The following is a 13,687-nucleotide window of genomic DNA, read 5'->3' as shown; positions in this document are numbered from 1 at the left end:
AGGTGGACTCCAAACTAAGTGTAGAAACATTTCAGTGTGATGCAGCTGAGCCAAAGTTCAACTGTCACAGGACAAAATTCTGAATACATCCAGCAATGGGATATTTCAGATATTAATGATTCAGAAAACGGCAAAAATTTCTAAAATCCTGTCTTTGCTTTGTCATTCTGAGGTATTGAGTGTTATTTGATGAAGGGAAAAATGAATTTCAATGATCTTAGCACTAGGCAGAAATGTAACAATTATCCATTAGCTCCATAGGGTTGGACAAAGCTGGCGGCCCTGTGAGGAAGATGTTTTTAGATTTCTCCAGTGCCTTCAATACTTCAATCTAGCCATCACTATTAGGGGATCATCTCAGGGATGCAGGTGGATGTGTGGAGGTCTATGTTGTCCTGGATGACAGACTGTCTGATGGGCAGACCACAGATTGTGAGGCTCAATGACTGTGTGAGCAACACTGGGGCACCTCAAGGAGCAGGCCTGTCTGCTTTACTCCTCACTCTGTACACCTTCGATTATAAATATAACAGCAGGTCAGGTCACCAGCACACATTCTCAGATGATTTTGCACTTGTTGGGTGAATTGATGAGGCGGGGGACACAGCGGAGAGGAGTCAGGGGGAAGATTTTGTTTCTTGGTGCAAATTGAATTATCTGCAACTAAACATCAGCAAAACCAAAGAACTGGTGTTTGATGTTCACAGCACCAATGGGCCTCTGTTTCCAGTCAACATTGAGGGGGTGGATGTAGAGGTGGTCCACTCCTACAAGCACTTGGGGGTCCACATTAATGACAGGTTGGACTGGAGTCATAACACACAGAGGAACTAGAGAAGAAAGGGCAGAGCAGGCCCTCTCCTACGACCCTCTACCTATCTATTATATAGTGCCTTTCACATCTACCTATCTATTATATAGTGCCAGCTATCCATGCGGAGTTCAGCAGCACAAGGTAACTGAAGCTTAATGATTAACTTGTACACTGTAATAATGGAGGGGACTGGCAGACAACTTATTATATAGTGTCTATCTATCTATTATATAGTGCCTTTTACATCTATCTATTATATAGAGCCTTTCGTATCTATCTGTCTATATATTATATAGTGCCTTATCTGTCTATCTACCAATAATATTGTCCCTTATCTATCTATTATATAGTGCATTTCACATATATCTATTATATACAGCCTTTTGTATCTATCTGTCTATATATTACATAGTGCATTATCTATCATTCTATGATATAGTGCCTTTCACATCTATATGTCTATCTATATATTATATAGTGCCTTATCTCTCTATCTACCAATCGCATAGTGCCTTATCTATATGTCTATCTATATATTATATAGTGCCTTATCTGTCTATCTACCAATCGCATAGTGCCTTATCTATCTATCTATCTATTATATAGTGCCTTTCACATATATCTATAATATAGAGCCTTTTGTATCTACCTGTCTATATATTACATAGATAGATAGATAGACAGATAAATAATTCACTATCTATGATATAGTGCCTTTCACATCTATCTATCTATTTATATATTATATAGTGCCTTTCATATCAATCTATTATATAGTTCCTTTTCTATCTATCTATTATATAGTGCCTTTCATATCTATCTATTGATATATGTGTGAAGAATGAAGGGGTCTGAATACTTTGTGACAGCATAGTACATGAATTGTGTATCGCTAATTAGAAGTAGGTGACCCTCACTCGTGTCTAGTGGTCGTGGGGGACTATCTGAGGAGTGTGGAGCTGATTTTGGGAGGTTTCCAGTACTTCCCCTCCACTTCTTCTTGACCCGTGGACTCATTACAGGTCACTGAGCTCCTGCTGGACTGGTGCTGATACGAGTTTAAAACTGCGCCTGACAAAATGAAAGCTGCAGAGGTTCAAAAGAGCATATCCTGAGTTCAAGGTTTGTGAAAGGTGGTCCTGATGGCACTGACCGCAAGCCAGAAAATGGTACTAATAATATTATTATAGTTTAAATACCCAATTCAGCATTTGAGTCACGTAGTCTTTAAAAAGGGCCAAGCCTTTAGAGCACTTTAAAAAGGCACATTTATAAATGGAAAGAAAGCCTGGAACCGGATATCACACTTTTCCCTCCTCGTCTCTTGACAATCACAATTCCCGCTGCGCCCCTAAATGAGACATCCTTTTAAACTGCCTTTTTAATATGTCGTTTTTGAACGCCATCATATTATTTTATCCAAAGTGCTCAGCGGATCCATTTCCGAGTTCTTTCCCTTTCAAAATAAGAAAATGCTCCTGGGCTCCCAGAGTGCTGGTGTGATATCCATTTCCTACTGGGTGATAAATTATCACACGTTTCCTTAATGAAGACCCGCTGAAGCCAAGAGATGCAAAGAGTGAGTCTGGAAGTTGTAAACTGGGGTGAGGCCTTTGATGATGGGCAGTGCAAGACAACAGAGATAAAATATTGGAACACAATGTGTTGTACTTATTATTATTAAGTACCTTGTAGAATTATTAATAATAATAATAATACTACATTTTATTTATACAGCACCTTTCCCATGCTCTAGGCAGGGAAGTGGGTAAATCTGAAAAGCGCTAAGATAGAAACGACTTAGTGTAGGACAAGCAGACCTCCTGAAACTGTGATAAATGAGCATAAATGCAAATTATGTGACTTTAATTGTATGTGGATAAAAACACAACACCAAACTTTATCAACTGGAGAGGAAATGAAATTCATTACAAGCAACGCAAAATATTCATTTCATTACAGTTTTTCTCGATTGGTTTGGCTCATTTCTTGAAACCGAGATGACATTCTCAAAATAACATGGACAGATCTCCAAACCACCTTGCAAATGTTCACAACAGAATGGCATTTCTCATTGATTTCATCAAATTGCAAATGCCTTAGTACATGTCTCAAGTGTCTCAGTGCATCTTTGCAAATGGTTAAGTACAAGTAGCCTGCAGTTAGCACAATAAGCCCACATTTAGCACATTTTCCAAATAAATAGATCTTGCTGATCTAAACTGATTAGTTGATTCTCAGTCTAATGGTTGTTCTCTCCAAAACATGTCAGCATGATTTCATCGTGTAAGTCATCATATGCACAATAGTCTGTTCAATTGTCAAAATTAGTCAAGAACATAATACCATGAACACCATATATGAATTTCTTGGAACATTTGATAAATTCATGACAGTAATTGACAATCAGGTGAAATTAGAACTTGACCAACGAAGGAGGAGTTTCCCACATCTCAGATGACCAACCAAACAGTTTGTTTAGTTACCTGACAGGTGCTGTCTATTGTTGTGAATGCTGCCAAACGTGTATATATAGAGCTTGGCTAGGGCCAGTACCATTTGAACATGGAGGTACCTCACCAAGTAAATCAAGAAGGGCAACCTCCTGCTCGAGGAAGAAGAAGAAGAGGAGGAGGAGGAGGAGGAGGAGGAAGAGGAAGAGGAAGAAGAAGAGGCGGAGGAGGAGGAGTGAGGATGCGTGGTGGTGGAATAGGGGGAAGAGGCCGAGGAGCACGAAGACACCATGCTGTCCCGGATGAGATTCGGGCCACAATTGTAGACCATGTGGTTAACCATCGCCTGACAATGGCAGAGGCTGGGCCGAGTGCAGCCTAATGTGCCTCGCTCTACTGTCTCCTCCATCATCCAAACCTTTCGCAGGGAAAACAGGTATGTACTCAGTCAATGATGGAGTCATTACAGTATACAGTACTGTGCATACTGTAAAGCAAGACATGTATAAACTCTTCATTCCGTGTGTGTGTGTGTAGGCCTACAGTACTGTAATATATTACCTCAATGTGATGTTGCAATATGATGTTACAGTACAGTAACTCATTCTGTAACAAATACGGCATACATTACAAATTGTCATACAGTGTTGTCCTTTGACTTCTACGTCTAGGATTGGACGACAACCTCACATGGGTGGCAGAAGAAAACTTCTCAATGAACAACAAGAACAAGAGATCTGTAACATGGTGATTGCAAATAATGCTCTCACTTTGAGACAGATCCGTGATGCAATCCTTCAAGACAATGCCATATTCCAAAATGTCAACTCTATCAGCATCTCCACAATAGACCGGGTATTGAAGAAGCATCAGATGACCATGAAGCAGATTTACAGGGTACCATTTGAGAGGAATTCTGACAGAGTGAAAGAGCTGCAGTACCAGTATGTGCATGTAAGTCAGTTATTGGTTGTCTATTATAGTAACATTACAGTAAGCAGTGGTTCCCAATTTGTTTGGTTTTCAGTATCCTCTTTACCTTTAGAATCCAGCTTTATCTGACTACAGCATTTTGCCTAAAAACTGCAACAGTGTTTCTCCCTCTTTGTGTCAAATACTCCCTGCAGTGCCTCTGCATAGGCCTGTACCCCAGGTTTGGAACCACTGGAGTAGTGGCCAGTAGCAGGCTATATTGAACTTGTGGAGGAGAACATAGAACAATCCCATGTAATTTTCTATTTCTGTTGTGTATGACTCCTCTATATGACTGATTTGATTTTTTTTACTCTATTGTAGAGAATAATGGCATTGGAAGGGAATGAAACATCTCACATCCTTGTATTTGTCGATGAGGCTGGTTTCAACCTGGCCAAGGGCCGCAGACGTGGCGTAACATCATTGGTCAGCGGGCCACGGTGGATGTCCCAGGCCAGCGAGGGGGCAATTTAACAATGTGTGCTGCCATATCTGAGAATGGTGTGGCCACACACATCCCCAGTTTAGGCCCATATAACACTCAAAAGCTCCTCATTTTCTTGGACCGTCTTTATACACATCTGGTCCCAGAAAATGAGAGAGGTCTCGAAGGGCCTCACCTACCACACTATGTGATCGTGTGGGACAATGTAAATTTCCACCGTGGGCCGCTCATCAGGGCCTGGTTCACCACCCATCCAAGGATGCTCATGGAGCTACTACCACCATACTCTCCTTTCCTTAATCCCATTGAGGAATTTTTTCCGCTTGGAGGTGGAAAGTCTATGAACATCAGGCTCAAGACCAGAGATCCCTGCTCCATGCAATGGATGCTGCATGTGAGGACATTACAGGGGATCAGTGTAGGGGATGGTTGAGACATTCGCGCCGTTTCTTCCCTCGCTGCATCGCAAGGGAAAATATCCGCTGCGATGTGGATGAGAATCTATGGCCAAACAGAGAGCAGCGTGGATGGCCAGGAGGATGAGGATGGTGGCCAGGAGAGGGACGGTGACGACAACAACCAGTGAAAGTTACCTTAGTTGTGAAACTTTATTTACTGTAAGCCCTACTGTAGGCTAGATATAATTTTTCTTGTTTTTTGTTTGTGTTTATATTTCGTACATGTACAGAATACTGTATACATTTTTATGTACTCTAATGTATGGAAGTTACTTTATGTGTGTCAATAAAAATGATTACAATTTCCTTGGAAGTAGGAGTGCAGTGTGTCTGATGTCAAACTTTGGAGGCTGCTCTTACTGTAAAATCCTTTTTTTTTCAGTTTTATACATAATTGTATTCTGTTGGCTAGACCTCTGCCATAGTGACAAAACATCTAGGCATTTTGACTTGCAGTGCTTACACGATGCCAAAGGGACGATGCATTTTGGGGCACTAACTATTTAAATGGGAAAGGAATTTAGTTTTGACACATGGGTAAACTATTTTGGGAGAGATACGAGCTTTTGCAGGTGATCCATGGTGTTGTGCTAAACCATCCAGGTTATTTTGGAAAAACGCACTAAGTGAATGCAAATGAGCCAACGCAATTGAGAAAGATCTTTGACATTTTGATGGTACTGACTCTTTATATGGGAAAGGAATCTATTTTGAAGCATGTATGAACAGTTTTGGGAAAGATATGACCTTTTGCTAGTGAGCTGTAATGTTGCGCAGAACTGTAAGACTGTTTGGCCAAATGATCTTATAGTTTTAAGAATGTAATTTCTGTTTCAAGAAATGAGCCAAACCAATCGAGAAAAACTGTAAATCAGCACAGCATACGCAGTAAAATAACATTCATTCAAAGTGAAAATTCAAACAAGTGTGCATTTTGGGAACCGGAACCAGGAGACGATTCCATTACACTACGATAATAATAATACTGTACAAGACACCACTGCTAATAGTAGTGTTAACGACAATAAAAATAAAAAGAATAATACCAGATGTCCTGTAATGGAGTGACAACCTGAGGTATCACTTGGTATTTTATACTGTAATGGACAAGGTGGTCACAATCTTTAAAGTGACAATACAATAGCAGACGATTGGGTTTTATATAGCGCCCTTCACGGAGTGCAGACGCAGAGCGCTGTGAACGATTCTCAGTTAAAACACAAATACAGACATTGCTGATTAGTAAATGCACAGCTGGTCTTTCACACAAATGAATGGTTTACGGTTATCCCTCCTCTTGTTATACTTTTGGGATGCTTACAGTTGTTTTACCAGTTCTCCATTTTTGGGCCTCTTCAGGTTGAAGAAAGCAGACAGCCATAGGGGCCCTGGTAGAACTCAACTGGTAAAGCAAACGAGTTAAGATGGCTTGTTTTAGGAGGCTTCATGCTAACGTTTGTTTTGGAGGAAACTCTATTTCTTAACAATAACTTGTACACAAGCATTTGTCACAGTAATGGAGTGTTATGGTTTCACCCAGTGTCCAAGATGTCCAATATGTACACAAATAGTGTCTTTATTAGAGACTGTAAACAGGACCACAGGAAGGTGTACACACACAAGAAGAACAAAACGTATCAAATAAACAGCACAAAAGAACAAAACCTGCAGCCCCTCCACATCTCCCCACACATGCGTTTGCCTGTCTACCAGATGAAGTGGCTCACCAACTGCCCACCTTGAAATGCCACTAACACTCCCAGTCTCACTACACAAGGGCTCTCAATCTGACCCCTCCATTGCTCTCCATCGCTTTCCCTCAATAGGCCATCAGCTGAACACCTGCCCCCAAACTCCAAGCTCAGAGGGCCCAAAGTGGATTTAAACCACTTACTGGGGTCAATCCCAGCCAAGCCCCTTCTGTGGTTAGGAGCAGCCCTATTATAATAACATTTATAATATAATTGTGGCCCTTGGTGTCCTCTCAGCCCCCTGATCCATCAACTCCCTTAAATTTGCAACATCTCTTGGCCCACCACTGCCTCATCACTTAAAGGGGGTAACTCTGTCTGCTCATCCAACCTCAGAAATTATGCTGTAAACCCTCAGGTCTGGACTTGGTGGTCTGTTAAACTTCTGCCTGCCTTCCTCTCATTCTATATGAGGTGCCTGGCATTACAGGCACCTTCAAAGCCATACTACTTCACTCCTTACTTCCAGGGTGCCCCATCCATCAGCACGTCTATTAGATAGATAGATAGATGTGAAAGGCACTATATGATAGATAGATAGATAGATAGATAGATAGATAGATAGATAGATAGATAGATAGATAGATAGATAGATAGATAGATAGGCTGTGAAAGGCACTATAGGATGGTCCAGATCTAATTATGCAATTTTCATTACGCTATAACTTATTAAGTTTATTACATAGAAAATCACCCGAAAAATCCCGGACCATTGAGAAGTGTGCGAACTACCGACATGAAGAATCGTCTTCGCAGTGAAATGGAATCGTGCCCACATAAATCAAAGTCATCCAGATGATCTGGATCTGCATAATTAGATCTGTATATAATTTATAGATAGATAGATGTGAAAGGGGGGTGGCATGGTGGCGCAGTGGGTAGTGCTGCTGCCTCATAATTAGTTCACTTCCCGGGTATACCTGCGTGGAGTTTGCCTGTTCTTCCCGTGTCTGCGTGGGTTTCCTCTGGGTACTCCGGTTTCCTCCCAAAGACATGCAGGTTAGATGCATTGGCGATCCTAAATTGTTTCTAGTGTGTGCTTGGTGTGTGGGTGTGTGCGCCCTGCCCGAGGTTTGTTTCCTGCCTTGCACCCTCTGTTGGCTAGGATTGGCTCCAGTAGACCCCTGTGACCCTGTAGTTAGGATATAGCGGGTTGGATAATGGATGGATGGATAGATGTGAAAGGCACTACACAACAGATAGATTTTTGTGGCTGTCTCTACTAAACCTTAGACAAACAACTTGATTCCTCAAAGATAAATGCAGAGCTGGGTGATGGTGGTGGGCACTCCTACGTTGCTAGTCCTGGATCAGTCACTGATTCTGTAGGTTCTTGTCTTGGCTCTCCTCTCAAGCCCCTAAATGTAAATACCGTCCAGTCTTGATGTGGGCCCGTACCCACCAGTGCTAACTATCAGTACTTCTCAATTTTTGTGGCTGCACACCAGCACGGTTTGTAGCGTACCAGCAGTGTTTTCAAGCGTAGCATCTTGCATTACATTTATCCCAGCAATCTTGACACCCACCATCCCCACGAATGCAGTGGTCAAAACTCCAAGGTCCCATTTACGAGTGAACATATATTTGCCATGGCACGTATAAATCCCAAAGGGGACACACACTCTCTACTGTATATTTCTTGCGATGGTCAAAGCTTCAAACCCCCCTACTCTTCAAGTAAGTATCATAGTACTGTGGCCTTTGAAGCCCCCACTTTGCTCTTCCAGTGAATACATCAGGCCTTAAACACAGGGCACTGCCACTTAGGTACAGCATATCCACTTCAGTCACCTTTTAATGGTTTTCTCTAATATTGCAGAAGGTCAACAATGCATGTTAACACACGTTTTTTATAACTAATGTCATTTATTGAATGAACAGCAGTTATCCAATAAAACTGGCATGGTGTGAGAAAATAATTGCCCCCTAGGTAAGTCAACTCAAATTATAGACAGCTGATTGCACACAGCCAGCCGTGGTCAGAGTGAAGCTCACGGATTCCCATCACAGTCGGATTTGCCAGCTGTGAGGTAAAGAAATTTCCTGAAGATACCTGGAAAGCATTCCAAAGTCATCCGCAGGGGTTCTGGGACTCTAAAAAAATACCACAATGACAGCCATAATAATATCCAAATGCAAAACACTCAGAACAGCAGCGACTCTTTCTAAGGGAAGGTGCATCCCAAAAAGACAAAGGATAGAAAGAAGTGCAGCGTCACGTCGTACCTGCGTCTTCTTAAAGCCTGTTACAGACAGTTAAAGAAATCAGACATTTTATTTCATGTAGGACCTTTTATTTTTGTCTCTGTGTAACAGAATTGATTCATAATTTGACTGTTTAATGCCACGTCTTATCAAGAATTAAGAACGGTCTTACCAGCTTTTCATTGAATACAAATATATCTGTCCTATAAACATTGATTTTAGTACTGCTTGATGGCAATTCACAATTCCCTTATTCTCTTCAGTTGAAAATTTGCGTTAGACAATTTACTGTTGTCCTCACCCGTCAAGTATTTCAAAGTGACAGACAAAAAAGACCAACTCTGTTTATAAAGTAATGAGAAATACGCTTTATGTACAGCACTGAAGCAGGAAAACAATTTAAGATTCCCACCCTTGTGTGTTTGCTGATTAAGTAAAGCTGAGGTGGCCATTTCTGTACACACGACGATGTGAATGAAGACCCCCCGATGTCTGCTGTGTGCCCCTTAACAAGTCACATCAGAGATGCCTGCTAGGAGCTGCCAGCTCACTCCTTTGTGTTTGTTTGTTTTCTACCATGGAGGCCTGATGCTGCCGGCTTCTCTGTTTAGCAAACACCTCGACCTTCTTTGGAGATCTTATCATACTAAGGCGTCTCCATCTAATCCAGCAAGTGGCGTAGTATCACTTATAGTCATTTTACTGAACAACCTGCCCACCTCTGGCACCACAACTCAAAAATTCAAAAAGCCATCAATTGTTTTAAATAAGTATAAGGAATATCTCAAATAACAATTTATTACAATGCTACATGGCTTCTTCAACCCAAATATTATCAAATCGCCTAAGAGAGGAGAAAAAATAAAATCCTACCTAAGGCACTACATAATAGATAGCTAGATATGAAGGCACTATATAACAGTGGTAGATAGATAGATAGATAGATAGATAGATAGATAGATAGATAGATAGATAGATAGATAGATAGATGATGAAATGCACTGTATAACAGATAGACATGAAATGCACTATGAAACAGACAGACAGACAGACAGATAGATAACAGAGACAGACCAACAAACCGATGGACAGATAGCTATGAAAAGCATCGTGTGCTGGCTCTGAGGCTAAGGATCTGCGCTGGTATCCCGAAGGTTGCCAGTTCAAATTCCCATCGCTGCCAAAAGAGATGCTATTCTGCTGGGCCCATGAGCAAGACCCTTAACCTGTAATTGCTCCAGGGGTGCTGTACAATGGCTGACCCTGCCCTCTGACCCCAACGGGTATGCGAAAATTCCTAATGCAAGAAATAAGGCGAAATGAAGAACAAAAAATATATATAAATAACAGAGACAGAAAGCAAGGCAGACAGATGAAAAGTACTGAATAAGAGAGATAGACAGATGGATAGATGCGAAAGGCACTATATAACAGAGACAGATGAACAGACTGACGGACTGACAGACTCTGCCCTTTGTCAAACGGGCGTTTTGAAAGCGGTTTGCGAGTATCTTACTTCAATTCATACTGCACCGAACTAGTGAAAGTCAACTCCTCAGTTAGTACTGCATTTGTCTAAAAAGGACTCAAAAGCCAAAGCTGTTTCTTCGAACTTTACGGTTGAAAGAAATGTTCAAGTATTCCCCGTTCTTGCCGTTACCGTCACTGCCCCTTTGTGTTTGACTTAAACACGCCTTCCGTGATCAAAGCAAGTTTTATTTTTTAATTAAATGTGAAGAATCTAAGAGCTTACCTGCAGTGTCCTGGATACGCGGAGTTCCTTACCCAGGTAAGAATGCGTTGTTCCCAAGTTCTGCGGCCCGCCACCGGTGACCTTGCCCGATCCGGCTTTTCCACTCCGCTCGTGGTTGCGGCGGCAGTCATTGGCGGCTCGGGTGCCCATTTGTATTGTAAACACGAGAAGCAGCCTGAAACTGCCTGACTGTGTTGAAGATTGCAATCTGATCTTCCAAAGAAGGAATCGTAGCCCCATCTTAAAGGACTGGCAAAGAGGTCAAGTGGTTAGTGAGAAAGTGGGGGCTTGGGGTTAGTCGCCCGACTGAGCCCAAGTAAAGCCCCCAGGCTGTCCGGTCAAGCACGTGACAGTTTCTGTTCCTTCCGACGTGAAGGTGTTTTAACTTATTGGGGCGCACTTTATGAACGGCGGCGAGGACAACATAGCCTGCTGTTTAGCAGTGACTAATAAACACCAGATCATATAAAATGGATTTGATCCATAAAGTGCTTAAGCGTATAGTGTAGTTAAGTGTAATTAAGGCGTCCTCAGCAATAAGAACCGAAGGCCGCCTGTTAATATCCACGACGGAAAGTGCCATAAGAGCTGGCTTGTATAACACTTAAAAGTGGAAACGGACGCCTCGTCTATCCCGGCAGGAATGGGCAAGGCACCGGGCCATCGCAGGACATCGCATTTCCAGTTGTGTCCCGGGTCTGTCGCGTGAGTGGGCACGACGATGGACTGGCACCCCTACGACCCTGAGTGGGTATGAGAATGTGAGATATGCCAAGCCAACGAGTTGTGTAATTTTGTCTTTATCGATGTGGCATGCAATGTGACCTAACACGAATAGTGTAATATTCTTCGACAATAATTATTAATTCTTTATTATAAATCTGTTTTATTTAAATCGCATCAGGGAGCTCATAACATGAAATGTAAAAACAGTGTGATAACTGATTTGGCTGCAATAACTTAAAATAACATCACATGCTTCATTTTTTAAACTAGTCCATTTAAGTCAAATCTTGATTAAAATAGAGCTCTACATGTGTCAATTTTAAGTACAATAACTGAAACATCTCAAACATCCAGTTGCCTTCTTGTTTCGTTATCTTCTTGTTGATTTCGCTTTAAACTTTCGATTTTTGGGCGGTAGTTTTCAGACTAGTTGTATCAGGTGCGGCGATAGGCCCGCCCACTTTTCTCATTGGCCCACGCTCTTTCTTCCCCATCAAGTAAAAATGAGCCTATTCTGCACACATGCATTTTTAATACATATCGCCCTCGATTCAGATATCAAATATCATACAAAAGAAAATCGCCAGTGATAATTTTATCACTAAAAAAGTTAATATTACTTTTAAAAAAGATCTGGAAAACACGTATTTGGATAACAATTATACGCGTACCTCTACTTAACAAGATTTAGAAAATAGGATTGACTTCAAACGTTACTGTGACGTTAACAGAAGACAATACAGTGCTTAAGTCACTTTGGGGTTATCTTGTTGAAGGCAAACGTGGACGATGTTTCGACTAACAACCCTTTTAGGTTTGACTTATGAAAAGAAACACGCAAAACCTAACAGAGCCTGCGTCTGCATGAAGTCGGCCCTGAATTTCGGTGATGCCTCAAAGGAAAGACCGTATCGCTTCCATTGAATTTGCTGCCAGCATCACTACTGCTGGAAAATCTAAAACAGGGGATTCCCAACCTGGGGTGCGAGATTATATTTCAGGGGGTGCGACAAGGAGGAAGGCTGCGTCGCGATTCGCCAAAACATGTGTGAGTTTGTCGTGGTGCAATCGGTGTCTTGCAGTGTGCGGTCATTTGCAAGCCATTAATTAGTTGTTGCCCTTGTTCGGTGCTATGAAAAGAATCGAGCACTGCGCACTTTATTGTCACCATGTGAATAGAGCTGGTTCTAGGATTTTGCCACCCTACGTGAAGTTATAAACTGCCTCACCAGTCCCTTTGCTTTAAAAGTAATCATCACTGCCAGACCTGCACATTGAGACCTGGAGACAGGACCGGGGACAGCGAAGCATTTAGGACCTCGAATTCAAGATTTGACAATGAAGAGTTATAGACTGTCTCAGAAAAATATGCTCTTAAGGGGTACCGTTTGAGAAAATAAGTGGGAATCGGGCTGTGTTAATAGTCTTTATTTTTTCCTTTAGACGTTTATTTAAAGAAAATTAAGAAGCAGTTAATCCATCCATCCATCCATTTTCTAACCCGCTGAATCCGAATGCAGGGGTCTGCTGGAGCCAATCCCAGCCAACACAGGGCACAAGGCAGGAACCAATCCTGGGCAGGGTGCCAACCCACCGCAGGACACACACAAACACCAAGCACACACTAGGGCCAATTTAGAATCGCCAATCCACCTAACCTACATGTCTTTGGATTGTGGGAGGAAACCGGAGCGCCCGGAGGAAACCCACGCAGACACGGGCAGAACATGCAAACTCCACGCAGGGAGAACCCGGGAAGCGAACCCGGGTCTCCTAAATGCGAGGCAGCAGCGCTACCACTGTGCCACTGTGTCACCGTGCCGCCCTAGAAACAGTTAAGTTATTACTAAATCATGAGTTAATTTCTATAGGTTTCAATTTAAACAGCCAGCTAAACGGGGGCCTTTTGATGACGGAGATATTCTACATATTGTGACAAACAGACACACTCGATTTATCAAGAATACACATTTTCTTTACCCTCCTAATACTGGTAGTGTTGTACATTCAAGTATTTTAAATGAGGCTTAACAGTTTTCTTACAATGTTCACATCCGATACAAACAGAACAAATATAGTATACAGTACTACCCCCCCTTAAACTTTA

General features: G+C 41.9%; 1 protein-coding gene across 3 annotated transcripts in view; it reads right to left on the bottom strand.

Moving 5' to 3' along the window:
- The window catches only part of LOC120539927 (WD repeat-containing protein 72-like), a 169,266-nt gene extending 158,342 nt beyond the window's left edge, over positions 1–10,924 (bottom strand). For all 3 annotated transcript variants that reach the window (XM_039770282.1, XM_039770283.1, XM_039770284.1), the window contains exon 1: positions 10,855–10,924. The gene's annotated coding sequence lies outside the window, so the exon portion shown is untranslated. The remainder of the gene's footprint in view (positions 1–10,854) is intronic.
- Positions 10,925–13,687: the final 2,763 nt, after the last annotated feature.

This window comes from Polypterus senegalus, chromosome 12 (genome assembly GCF_016835505.1).
Source record: "Polypterus senegalus isolate Bchr_013 chromosome 12, ASM1683550v1, whole genome shotgun sequence".
Taxonomy (NCBI): domain Eukaryota; kingdom Metazoa; phylum Chordata; class Cladistia; order Polypteriformes; family Polypteridae; genus Polypterus; species Polypterus senegalus.
Note: the sequence above shows the minus strand (reverse complement) of the source record. Positions and strands in the feature narration are given on the sequence as shown.